The sequence below is a fragment of the Microcaecilia unicolor genome, chromosome 3, assembly GCF_901765095.1.
Source record: "Microcaecilia unicolor chromosome 3, aMicUni1.1, whole genome shotgun sequence".
NCBI classification, from domain to species: Eukaryota; Metazoa; Chordata; class Amphibia; order Gymnophiona; family Siphonopidae; genus Microcaecilia; species Microcaecilia unicolor.
Window position 1 is genome coordinate 54,428,085 of NC_044033.1, and position 13,592 is coordinate 54,441,676.

At 43.9% G+C, this 13,592-nt stretch overlaps 1 protein-coding gene across 2 annotated transcripts in view; it reads right to left on the reverse strand.

Moving 5' to 3' along the window:
• The window catches only part of C3H6orf120 (chromosome 3 C6orf120 homolog), a 28,038-nt gene that overhangs the window by 8,371 nt on the left and 6,075 nt on the right, over window positions 1-13,592 (reverse strand). The window contains exon 2 of one of the 2 annotated variants that reach the window (XM_030194634.1): window positions 10,530-10,616. The exons of the other annotated variant lie outside the window; for it this stretch is intronic. The gene's annotated coding sequence lies outside the window, so the exon portion shown is untranslated. The remainder of the gene's footprint in view (window positions 1-10,529; window positions 10,617-13,592) is intronic. 2 annotated transcript variants of the gene reach the window in all.

The following is a 13,592-nucleotide window of genomic DNA, read 5'->3' on the forward strand; positions in this document are numbered from 1 at the left end:
AATCATATCCTCCCTCAGCCATCTATTTTCCAAGCAGAAACCCTAACCTATTTAGCCTTTCCTCATATAGAAGCAGTTCCATCCCCTCTATCATTTTGGTCGCTCTTCTTTGAACCTTTTCTAATTCCGCTATATCTTTTTTGAGATACAGTGACCAGAAATGAACACAATACCCAAGGTGAGGTTGCACCATGGAATGATACAGAGGCATTACAAGATTGATTTCTATCACTTTCCTAATAATTCCTAGCATCCGGTTTGCTTTTTTGGTAAAGGCCGCACACAAGGCAGAAAATTTCAGAGTATTGTCTATGGCAACTAGGTCTCTCTCGAATGCTGATTCCTAAAGTGGACCCTAGCATTAGATAACTATGATTCAAATTATTTTTCTCAATGTGCATTACTTTGCATTTGTCTACATTAAATTTCACCTGCTATTTGGTTGCACAGTCTTCCAGTTTTCTAAGCTCTTCCTGCAATTTTTCACAATCTGCATGCATTTTGACAATTATAAATAAGATAAACAGCACCCCAGCACAGATCCCTGCGGCACTCCACTCTTCACCCTCCTCCATTGAGAAAAATGGCCATTTAACCCTACCTTCTGCTTTCTGTCCAATAACCAATTCTTAATCCACAGGAAGACACTGCTTCCAATCCTATGACTCCTTGATTTTCTCAGGCGCCTCTCATGAAGTACTTTGTAGTGATCTAGATTTTCAGAAAGCTTTTGACAATCAACCGGCTCACCTATATCCACGTTTATTCCTGCCTTCAAAGAAATGAAGCAAATTGGTGAGGGAAGACCTCCCTTTGCTGAATCCATGCTGACTTTGCCCTATTAAACCATATTTCTCGTTTCATAATTTTATTCTTTATAATAGTTTCCACTATTTTGCTTGGCCCTGAAGTCAGGCTTACCTGTCTGTAATTTTCTGTATCACCCCTGGAACTCTTAAAAAAAAAATCAGTGTCACATCGGCCACCCTCCAGTCTTCAGGCACTACAGACGATTTTAATGACAAGTTACAGATCACTAGCAGCAGATCAGCAATTTCATGTTTGAGTTCTTTCAATAACCTGGTATGTACACCATCTGGTCCAGGTGATTTATCACTCAATTTGGCTCAGTACATCTTCCCAGTTCACCGAGATTTCTTCCTGTTCCTCCGCAGCATCACCCCTGAAAACCATTTCCAGTATAGATAGATCTCTTACATCTTCTTCCATAAAGACTGAAGCAAAGAATACATTCAATCTCTCCACTACGGTTTTGTCCTCCTTGAGTGCTTCTTTTGCTCCTTCCTGATCTAATGGTCCCACACAAGATTCCCTCGCAGGCTTCCTGCTTCTGATATACCTAAAAAAAAGTCTTACTGTGAATTTTCGTCTCCACAAGTTCTTCTTCATATTCTCTTTTAGTCTTATCAATGCTTTGCATCTGGTTTTGACAGTGCTTATGCTGCTACTTATTTTCTTCATTCGGATCCTTTTTCCATTTTTTTGAAGGATTTTCACCTCACCTTTTAACCATGCTGTTTGCTCTTTTTTTCCACCTTTGTTAATACATGGAATACATCTAGTCTGGGCTTCCACGATGGTATTTTTAAACAAATTATCCATGCCTGATTTAAAGTCCTAACTTTTGCAGCCGATCCTTTCAGCTTCTTTTAAACCACTTCCCTCATTTTGTCATAGTCACCCTTTTGAAAATTAACAGCTGCTACAGTAGATTTCTTTAGTGACTTCACACCAGATAGCTCAAATCTGATCATGTTATGATCACTGTTTCCCAGCGGATCCAATACTGTTACCTCTTGTACTATGCCCTGCGTTCCACTAAGGATTAGATCTAAAATAGATGTCATACTGAAGTTAATAACCTTTAAACAAAATGTAATATTAGACAAAGGGAACCTGAGTAAATACAAATAAATGAAACAAAAATTTAAAAACTGTTATAAGGAACAAAGTCCAGAAGCAAGGACTTCCAGAGCAGGACAGATCTTCATTGGTAAGTTATTTGCTGGGAAATTGCTTTTAAACTTGGGAAAGGTAGATTATAGAGTTAAATAGGTTATCTCAATGTCCTTATTTTTAAGTTACTCTACGTATTTAGCAAAGGCAGTTAAGGAATTTAGGGTTTTCTTTGTTTAGTATTTAAAGTTTCTATTACAGTTTCATAGGCTAGCACAGTGGTTCCCAAACTTGGTCCATGATGTACCCCAGCCAGTCATGCTTTCAGGATATCCACAATGAATATTCATGGGAGAGGTTTGCATGCAGTGGAAGCAGTGCATGCAAATCTCTCTCATGAATATTTATTGTGGATACCCTGAAAGCCTGACTGGCTGCCTCCAGGATCAGGTTTGGGAGCAACTGGGCTAGCAATCAAGAGTTTACCATAGCATCAGTGTAGAACAGGGCTGACAGTAACAAACTCCAGTTTAGAGGTTTTGCAGCACATCTTAGTTTCCATAGTATAAAATCCCTTTCCATATCATTTTAAAACTTTAAAACGTGAACTTTCTGCCACAGCCTATAACATTATTAACCTCAAGACACAGCAGGACCTAGTTTAGTCTTCAATCCCACCCACCCCTACCACAACTCTTCCATTTATAGTCAGTTATTCTAATTAAGATAACAAGGGGGGGGGGGGCATGCTCTTACAGAGTTTTCATTACATTTCATTACTTTCTAAGAAGAAAACACTAAATACGCCATACTATTATTACATTTGTACCCCACATTATCCCACCTTTTTGCAGGCTCAATGTGGCTTACAATTCATCGTGGATACTGGAAATAGAAAAGAATGTACATTTGGTTTTACAGCAAGTTTTGGGTACATGATGGTGAAAGACATAATATTGGAAATAGAAAAGAGTATACATTTGTTTTAGCAGAAGTTTGGTTACATGATGGTGAAATACATGATAGTGTTAGAGCCAAAGGCATTAGGTACAATATAGTGTGAAAGCAAAAGACATTCAAGAACATTCCTGGATATCTTGAAGAAAGTAGAGTTACGCATGTTGTTCTTTATGATATATTTTGTCGAAGAGATAGGTTTTCAGGAGTTTGCGGAAAGTGGTCATTTCGTAGACCGATTTCAGGTTACGTGGCAGTGAGTTCCAGAGCTGTGTGCTTGTATAGGAAAAGGTTGATGCATGCATTGATTTGTATTTCAAGCCTTTACATTTGGGAGGATGAAGCTTGAGGAATGTGCGGGAGGATTTTTTTGCATTTCTGGGTGGTAGTTCTATTAGATCCGACATGTAGGCTGGGCCGTCACCATGGATGATTTTATGGACCAAGGTACAGAGTTTGAACGTGATACGTTCTTTGAGTGGGAGCCAGTGTAGTTTTTCGCGAAGGGGTGTTGCGCTTTCATATTTTGGTTTGCCGAATATAAGTCTGGCTGCCGTGTTCTGGGCTGTCTGGAGTTTTTTTTTTTTTTTTTGAGTATTTGCTCTTTACAACCAGCGTAGAGTGAATTACAATAGTCCAGATGACTAAGTACCAGTGACTGTACCAGGTATCGGAAGACATTCCTTGGGAAAAATGGTCTGACTCGTTTTAGTTTCCACATTGAATGGAATATCCTTTTAGTTATGTTTTTTGCATGGTTCTCAAGTGTTAGATGTCGGTCAATGGTGACTCCAAGGATTTTTAGGGTGTCTGAGACTGGTAGACTTAGATTAGGTGTGTTGATGGTGGTGAATTCCTTCTTGTTGTATTGCGAGGTGAGTACAAGGCATTGGGTTTTTTCGGCATTTAGTTTCAGTCGAAATGCATCTGCCCAGGAGTTCATAATATGTAGGCTTTGGTTGATTTCGTCGGAAATTTCTCTTAGATCGTGTTTGAATGGGATAAAGATTGTTACATATATGTATGGGTTTAGATTCTGATTCGATAATAGCTTAGCCAAGGGTGTCATCATTAGGTTGAATATGGTCGGTGAGAGGGGGGATCCCTGTGGAACTCCGCATTCAGGTGTCCATGTGGCTGATGTTGTCAAGTTTGATGTCACTTGATATGAGCGGGTGGTTAGGAAACCCTTGAACCATCTGAGAACGTTACCTCCGATTCCGAAGTATTGTAGGATGTGTAATAGAATTCCATGGTCGACCATGTCGAATGCGCTTGACATGTCAAATTGTAGCAGTAGTATGTTGTTGCCATTTGCTATCAATAGTTTGAGTTTGGACATAAGCGTGACTAGTACGGTTTCCGTGCTGTGATTAGATCAAAATCCTGACTGGGAATCATGCAGTACCGAGAACTTGTTTAGATACTCTGTGAGTTGTTTAGTCACTATGCCTTCTGTTATTTTTGTGAATAGGGGAATGGATGCTACTGGTCTATAGTTCGTTAGTATTTTTCTTTGCATCCTTGGGTATGGGGGTGAGTAGAATATTACCTTTCTCCTTTGGGAAGAGTCCATTTTGTAGCATGAAATTCACATGGTTAGTTAGGTCCATTATAAATTATTGGGGGGCCGACTTCATGAGGTTGTTTGGGCATATATCTAATTTACAGCGAGATTTGGCGAACCTTTTAAGTGTCTGTGAGATAAGATCTTCTGGTAGTATAGTGAATTCAGTCCAGATCCTGTCTGCTGGGTGGATTCCGGGTTCTGGGTCTAGGCATTCTAGGAGTGTAGTATATTCGATTGGGCTGGCTGGTATTTTGAGTCGTAGTTTTATGATTTTCTCGTTGAAGTATCTCGCCAAGTCGTCGGCTCCTGGAGTGTCTTTGTTGTTGTTGGTGACTGGGGTTGTATCTAATAGTTTATTCACGAGTTGGAAGAGTTTGTGTGTGTCTTTGTAATTTGGCCCGACTTCAGTTTTGTAGTATTGTCTTTTGGTTTGTCTTATGGCATATTTGTATTTCCTTCGGAGTAGTTTCCACTCGTTTAGAGTGGGGTCATCTTTTTTTTTTGTTCCACGTACGTTCTAGTTTCCTAACTTGTGTTTTGAGTCTTTTCAGTTCTTCATTGAACCATGGTATTGAGTTTTTCCTGTGCAAGGTTCTGGTTTGAATTGGGGCAATGTTGTCTAGTATCAATTTGCATCTATTATCCCAATTAGAGAGGAATTGGATTGTGTCTGTCTTTGTTGTCCATCCGTCAGTGTAGATCTGTTGCCAAAATTCAGTTGGGTCTATTTTCCTCTTGTGGTGTAAGTTTTTCGTAATTGTTTGTTAGGTAGGCCTTTCCTTCTCCATTGGAGGGTGATGTTTGCTATGTAATGGTCTGACCATAGTACAGGTGACCAATTAGTATTAGTTAATATAAAGTTTGCGTTGTGATCAAATTTGTGTGTTATAATGTCTAATGTGTGTCCTTTTTTGTGTGTCGGTTGCATAGGAATTCTTTGCAGTCTTGGGTGCTTGTTGTGGTGAGATCTTCCAAGTGTAAGTTGATATCTCCTATTATGATAAGGTTAGAGGAAGAGATACAGGTGTTCGAGATAAAGTCCATGAGGTGTGTTTGGCTATCTCGCCAGTTTCCTGGAGGTCTGTAGAGTATAACTGTGTTAAGCTAAAGACTTTTTTTTTATATTAGACTAATATCCTTAATACCTTAGCAAATTTTAAATTGAAGAACTCAAAAATACTAAGATGGAGACAGGAGTCCAGCAGCGAGAGGGGTGCTATCCAGACTTTGCACTGAGTGTCATATGTATGATTATCTCCCAGTTCTCTCTCTGTGCCCTCGTGCCTTCACCCACTCTCTCTCCGTGCACCTGTGCCGTCACCCATTCTCTGTGCACCCATTCTCTCTCTCTCTCTCATGTAACCCCCCCATGCCTTCACCCATTCTCTCTCCCGCCATGTGCCCCCCTATGCCTTCACCCATTTTCTCTCTCCCACAATGTGCCCCCCTATGCCTTCACCCATTCTCTCTCTCCCACAATGTGCCCCCCTATGCCTTCACCCATTCTCTCTCCCCCACAATGTGCCCCCCAAGCCTTCACCCATTCTCTCTCCCACCATGTGCCCCCCATGCCTTCACCCATTCTCTCTCCCATGTGTCCCCCTGTGCCTTCACCCATTTTCTCTCCCCTGCCATGTGTCCCTGTGCCTTCATCCATTCTCTCTCCCTCACCATGTGCCCCCCCGCCTTCACCCACTCTCTCTCCCCTGCCATGTGCCCCCCGTGCCTTCACCCACTCTCTCTCTCCCTTGCCATGTGCCCCCCCTGTGCCTTCACCCACTCTCTCTCCCCTGCCATGTGCCACCCTGTGCCTTCACCCACTCTCTCTCTCCTTTCACCTGTCCCCCGTGCCTTCACCCACTCTCTCTCTCCTTTCACCTGTACCCCGTGCCTTCACCCACTCTCTCTCTCCTTTCACCTGTACCCCGTGCCTTCAACCATTCTCTAAATTTCTTGTGGACTTACCTATTTTCTCCTATCCCTATACCTTTCCGCCCCACATATCCCTCTCCATTTATTGTACTTGCCTGTTTGTTACTTAAATGTTGTAAGCCACATTGAGCCTGCCAGCGGTGGGAAATTGTGGGGTATAAATGATATAAATAATAACATAAAATATGCCTCCCCTCTTGCATTTTTCCTCAATTTCCCCCACCCTCCCACATTCTCCCTCTCTTGCCATCTCTGCCAGGTGGTGGAGGTTCTCCCCATCCCTCTCCTCTCTATTTAGCTCATAAGTTATTATTATTAGCATTTGTATAGCGCTACCAGACGCACGCAGCACTGAACACCTGATACAAAGAGACAGTCCCTGCTCAAGAGAGCTTACAATCTAAGTAATATAGACAAACAAGACAGTTACGGGTGAGGGAAGTAATGGGTGAGAAGGGAGGAAGGGACAAGGGAGGGCAATTGTGGCTAGGAGCTAAAAGCAGCAGTGAAAAGGTGGGTTTTCAGCATAGATTTGAAAACAGGTAGAGATGGAGCTAGATGTATAGGTCCAGGAAGTCTATTCCAGGCATAAGGTGCCGCGAGAGAAAAGGAGCGAAGCCTGGAGTTAGCAGTGGAGGAGGACAACGAGAGATTTGTCAAGCAAGCAGAGTTCAAGGGGAGGAATGTAGCTGCAAGACTCTACAGTAAATCTTCGCCCTGCAGCAGCCAGCAGCATACTGAAACGCTGCCTCGGCCTGCATCGGGCCCTTTCCTTCTGACCCAAATCCCCTTTCTGGAAATAGGAATTTGCGTCAGAAGGGGGCAGGACAATTGAATAGAAGGAAAGGCCCAGTGCAGGCTGTGGAAGCATTTCAATACGCTGCCGGCCATGAAGATTTACTAGAAGACAACTAACTAGGTAAACCAGGAGTTAAGGGGAGCAAGTGATGCTGGACTGGCAAGGCAGGAGGTTAATCATTAACAGCAATGTTTCTTTTATCACGTTTAAAGATAAGCTTGTTAACTGCGATTAGCGTGCAGCCCTACTATGAATGTGTCTGAATTAAAGCAGTACTGCAAAGGAGAGTGAAAGACATATCAAATTATAGGAAGTGTTTGGTTGCAATTATTGCTGCCATATGGTAACCCTAGTGTTGGATAACTTTATTACTTCATTCACTTAAGGACCAATTAAAAACTGTGTTTACTCAGATTCCATTTGTCTGATGATCAGAAACCATTCATTGTGTCATATATGCAATAATAGGGAAAAAGTGTGTGTGTGTGTGTGTGTGTGGGGGGGGGGGGGGGGGGTAGAATCTTTCACATTGTTGCATAAGCCGATGGATGCTCACACTTACCATGCCAATAATGCTGCACGATGCCAATTAGCTCAGATATGTGAGTGGAGGACTAGAATTTGGGGGGGGGGGGGGGGGGCACTTGCCGCCAGCTGAAAAATTCTGGGTGCCTAGCGCACTCTGTGGTCTGCTTTTGTCTTTCCAACTCAACAGATGTTGGGAAAAAAATTATACATAAAGGGTCAAAAAGGAGACACGTCTTACCTGATCATTTTCGTTCCTTAAGTCAGCAACACTGCTCTGCACAATTGGATTGTTATCACTTGTTACCAGCAGGAGTGACATCACCGGTATAAGCTGGGGTGCTCCCTGGAACAATCCAATATGCATGTGCCCAAGCAGCAGAAGGTCCCTTTTTTAACACACCCATGCCCAGCCGTAATGATAATAAAGCAAAACACCACAGAGTGGCACTCACGACCCTAAATATACCACGATACATCGCTATCACAGGAATCCCATACTGCTGCCAATCAGAGTAAGAATTGGTCTTTGTCTATCAATTTATTTTTTAAAGAACTGAAAAGGGAATCACAGTCCACACCCAGAACCCAAGGGCGGGATTGCAGAACAGTGTCACCAACTAAAGAAAAGAAAATTAAAAAGGTAAGACATCATTACTGTGAGCAAGTGCAAGGTGATGCATGTGGGAAAAAAGAACCCAAATTATAGCTACATCATGCAAGGTTCCATGTTAGGAGTTATGGACCAAGAAAGGGATCTGGGTGTCGTCGTCGATAATACACTGAAACCTTCTGCTCAGTGTGCTGCTGTGGCTCGGAAAGCGAATAGAATGTTGGGTATTATTAGGAAACTAGTAAAAAAGGCCTGTTTCTGTTTGAAATGAAACGGGCGCTAGCAAGGTTTTCCTCGGAGTGTATGTTTTAGAAAGGGCGTGTGTGAGAGATGGAGCGTGTGTGTCAGAGAGAGAATGGTGTCAGAGAGAGAATGTGAGAGAGAGAGTGTGTGTGTGTTTATGTGAGAGAGTGTGTGAGAGACAGAGTGTCTGTGTGTGAGACTCTGTGTGAGAGGGAGGGACAAAGAGATAGAAACTGTATGTGTGTGACAGTGAGTGTGATAGACAGTGAGTGTATTTGAGAGACAGCGAGTGAGTGAGTGTGTGGTAGTGAACGGAGAGGGTGTGGCAGGGGGCTTGGCCGTGTCATTGCTGTCTGGTATTAGTGTGGTGCTTTCTTGTGTGTGTGTTTTTTTTTTTGGTTCAAGGGGAGGGGGGTTGGGGGTGTGCCATGCTGGCAAAGTGGGAGGAAGTGGAGGGTGTCTTTGAGGGTGGTTATTGTTGCAGGGGTGATATATATATATATATATATATACAGAGAGAGAGAGAGAGTGATTGTGCATCTCTCCATGTTCTGCATCAGTGTATGTGTGTTTGAGTGTTTTTCTGCTGAGGTTTTGAGGGGGGGCTGGCAGTGTTTGTGTGTGTGGATGTGATAGTGTGTGTGTGGGGTTGAGAAATTGTGTGTGTGTGTGGAGTTTATATTGTGTGTGTGTGTGTAACAATATAACAGGGAGGGGGTTGTCTGGCGAACTTGGAGGGGTTTGCTGCAGTGTGTTTTTATGAGGTGGAGGAATCTTGTTAGTTGGGGGGGGGGGGGGCTTGGTCGGCAAATAGTGACGGTGTGGGTGGTTTGTTTTTCACATGGAATACTCCCAGGAACCGGGTGCTTCCGGCTTTCACGGGGAGAGGAGGAGTGTGAAACCCCGTAGGTGGCAAGAGGGCATTGTTTGGGTATGTTGTAATGGCGCATCACCAAGCCCCTGCCCCCCCCTCGGCGTATCACCCTACCCCCCCCCCCCGGCGCATTACCAAGCCCCTCCCCCCCGCCCACATCAACCCCCTTAGCCACAAATACCAACTCTGTCCGGCCGCTGCTGCTGCTCCTGCGCTCCTCCCCAGGGGCAGTGACGTAGAGGGGAGAGGAGAAGCAGATGCAGAGACGTCAGCCAGTGTGAGATGGCTGTCTACGGAGGTACGTTTTAGTTGTAAGATTTTTTTTTCTTTTTTTCGTTATGTATGGGCCGCTGCTGCTCAACTGGAGCATCAGCAGCGGCCGGACAGAGTTAGTATTTGCGGCTAAGGGGGCTGAGGGGGGTTGATGTGGGCGGGGTGAGGGGCTTGGTGATGCGCCGGGGGGGAGGGTGATACACCGAGGAGGGGGTAGGGGCTTGGTGATCCGTTGTTACAGAGGGCCTTGGGTGATGCGCGGGGGGGGGGGGGGCAGGAGGGGAGGGGAGTGTCGCAGCGTGGGTGGTTGGCAGGCAGTGTCGAGCAATTCCTAGGCAGGGGGAGGAGTAGGTACTCCTCCCCCTGCCTGAGTCATTGTTTGCTGCTGGCTGGGTTGTCGGATTAGGTAAACACACTCCGCGTGTTTCCCTACTCCTCCCCCTGCCATTGTACACTCGCTGCAGCCGATTCGCTGCTCCCTGCTTCATGGCTCCTCCCCTCTCCCTGACGTCACTTATCTACTCCTTCTAACTCTGCCTGGAAACCACAGTTCCAGGCAGCCTCAGAACGTTGGAGGAGAGAATTATTATATAGGATAACCTGAACAAAAAAAAACTGTCACATGAAAAATATGCAATACACTCCATTGCCCTGCCCGTTTGTATCAGAATGTGTTTAAGTACACTTCTGACAAATCCAACAACATCAAGAGTTGCCCTGTTTATTCCTTGATCATTTTTGGAGAGCAATTCAAAAAAATGAAAATTTGAAATCCCAAGCAGATCAATTACTTATCCGAGATCCAGTATGGGACAAAAAGACCTACCTCCCTCCCTCCCTTTTTTGGGGATCACAAAACATCTGAATCAGTAGTCTTCTCCTTTTTCATGCAAGGGGAACGGAGCAAAGTCCACTAGTTAAAAAAAAAAACCAAACAAACAAAAATGGGGCTCATGAGTATGACAAACATTTTCTTCCACATCTGGTTGAATATTGGACTTTAAAAAGGTGCCTCTAATATGAAAAATCAATGCTCAGCACATAACCATCTGTTAAGGACAAAAACCATTGTACTTAGCAGTATTGTTTAAAAGAGGTCTGGTGAGAGAGTGGTAAGATGGCGACCTGAAGTTCGTATGCCCAATGGCCCAGCTGCCCTCTAAAGTTTCGTCTTCTTTAAGCAATTGCAGTTACCTTAACTGAGAGGAAGGGGACAACCGGCGGTCAGCCGCCGATGGCCAGTGTTTTGTCCCCTGAGCAGCAAGTGCGAGACCACTGCGCGACGAACTGCCCACAGATGAAAGGGTCGGCGAGTCCTTTGATTAGCGCCGGTGAAGGAGCGTCGACGCACTTGGACCTGGAAAAAACAACTCCATCGCTCCCGAATTATTCAACCACCATGTCCAAAGCAGTGGAGGAGTGAGTTAGAGGCATATGCTGAAACGGAGGACGTTTACAGCAGAACCCGAATCGGCGGAACCACTCCTAAACACCTAAGAGAAATCAACTTGGAGTTTTTGGCTCCCATGGAGGTTACATTGAATACCATCTGAAAGGTGCTTCGGGACCTAAAGGTGGCAGTAAATAATTTTGTTCCAGATATAATTTTATTAGAGAGTTACATGGACAATTTAACTGAACCCTTTGAGAGTGAAAAATTGATATAACAAATGATTCTACACAAGCAACAACAACCATCATTTCTAAAGCGCTACTAGGGTTACGCAGCGCTGTACAATTCAAACATAGAAGGACAGTCCCTGCTCAAAGAGCTTACAATCTAAAAGACAAGAGAACAATCTAAAGACAAGTGAACAATCTAGAGGACGAGTGAACAGTTAATCTGATAGGGTGGATGGATTGGGGTATTTTATATTTCTCAAGCGGTTAGGCGCCGAAGGCAGCATTGAAGAGGTGAGTTTTAAGCAGAGATTTGAAGATGGGTAGGGAGGGGGCATGGCGTATGGGTAAAGGAAGATTATTCCAGGCATAAGGTGAGGCAAGGCAGAATGAGCGGAGCCTGGAGTTGGCAGTGGTGGGGAAGGGTACTGAGAGAAGGGCTTTGTCCTGTGAGTGGAGGTTGCGGGCGGGAACACAGGGGGAGATGAGGGTGGAGAGGTAGTGAGGAGCCGCAGACTGAGTGCATTTGTAGGTAAGGAGGAGGAGCTTGAATTGTATGCGATATCTGATCGGAAGCCAATGAAGTGATTTAAGGAGAGGGGTGGTATGAGTATATCGGTTTTGGCGGAGTATAAGACGTGCAGCAGCGTTCTGAACGGATTGAAGGGGGGATAGATGGCCGAGTGGGAGGCCGGTGAGGAGTAGGTTGCAGTAATCAAGGCAAGAGGTAATGAGAGCATGGACGAGAGTTCTGGTGGTATGCTCAGAGAGGAAAGGGCGAATTTTGCTGATGTTGAGGAGGAAGAAGCGACAGGTCTTGGCAGTCTGTTGGATATGCGCAGAGAAGGAGAGGGAGGAGTCGAAGATGACTCCGAGGTTGCGGGCAGATGGGACGGGGAGGATGAGGGTGTTATCAACAGAGATAGAGAGTGGAGGAAGAGGAGAAGTGGGTTTAGGAGGAAAGACGAGGAGCTCGGTCTTGGACATGTTCAGCTTCAGGTGGCGGTTGGACATCCATGCCGCAATGTCGGATAAAAAGGCCGATACCTTGGCTTGAGTCTCCGCAGTGATGTCAGGTGTGGAGAGGTAGCTGGGTGTCATCAGCATAAAGATGATACTGAAAACCATGAGACGAGATCAGCGAGCCCAGGGAAGAGGTGTAGATTGAGAAGAGAAGGGGTCCAAGGACAGATCCCTGGGGAACTCCAACAGATAGTGGGATGGGAGTGGAGGAAGATCCATGGGAGTGTACCCTGAAAGTGCGGTGGGAGAGATAAGAGGAGAACCAGGAGAGGACAGGGCCTTGGAACCCAAAAGCAAGTGGTTATGATTTTGAAAATGATAATAGACCAGAAACTTTTAATAATAAAATTAATATTATGATTAATATCGAGATTATTGTTTTTCCCAGAGTTCCAGGTATGACTCCTAAAGTTTTCCTCAGAAATATTTTCTCAATTATTACTTTAAAAGGAGTGAAGCCTTTGAAAACTGGGATTACTTTAATCAGAGGCATTTGAATTAGAGACTTAAGTATATGTATTGTTAAATAACTTCTGGTTTTTAAAAGAGAAAGAATGTAATCAGATGTATTATTTCTAACTAATATTGGACAATAAGTATGTTTTTAATTAAATGATTTGACTATACACCGCATTGACCTTGAAGAAGCCAACCAGATGATCAATGTGGAATAATGAATTAGACGAGTAATATCTGGGGATAATCAGGTTAATACCACTTTTTTTTTTTCTGTTTACTGTTTAATTGATCTCCTTGTCTTGTTTCACTCTCCCTATTTAGTGGTCTAAGGAAGAGAATAGAATTACCTGACTGAAATAATTCCTATATATTACTTTCTCTGTATTTCTGGCAAGTTGTTTTAATCGCTTATAAAAATTTAAATGGTTATAAATAAAAAATGTAAAAACATAAGAGGTCTGGTGGATCAAACCTGCCTATCAAGAGAGTATTGCATACCTTGATTTTAAGTTGCTCTGATTTCTGTAAATCTCTTCCAGCAGATCCACCCATTGCCCAATTGAAGCACCTTCAACTACTACACAATTCTACAGCTAAACTCCTCTACGATGCTAGACATCAGGACCACGTTATCCCATAACTCTGACCAGCACTGGTTACCTATCTCTTGTCATATTAAGCCTAAATGTTTGACTCTGGCACACTGTGTTTTCTATTCTAAACTCCCTCTATGTCAATTCCTTACTTACTCCCTATTGTCCTCCTCGGCCCTTACAATCAGCCCAGG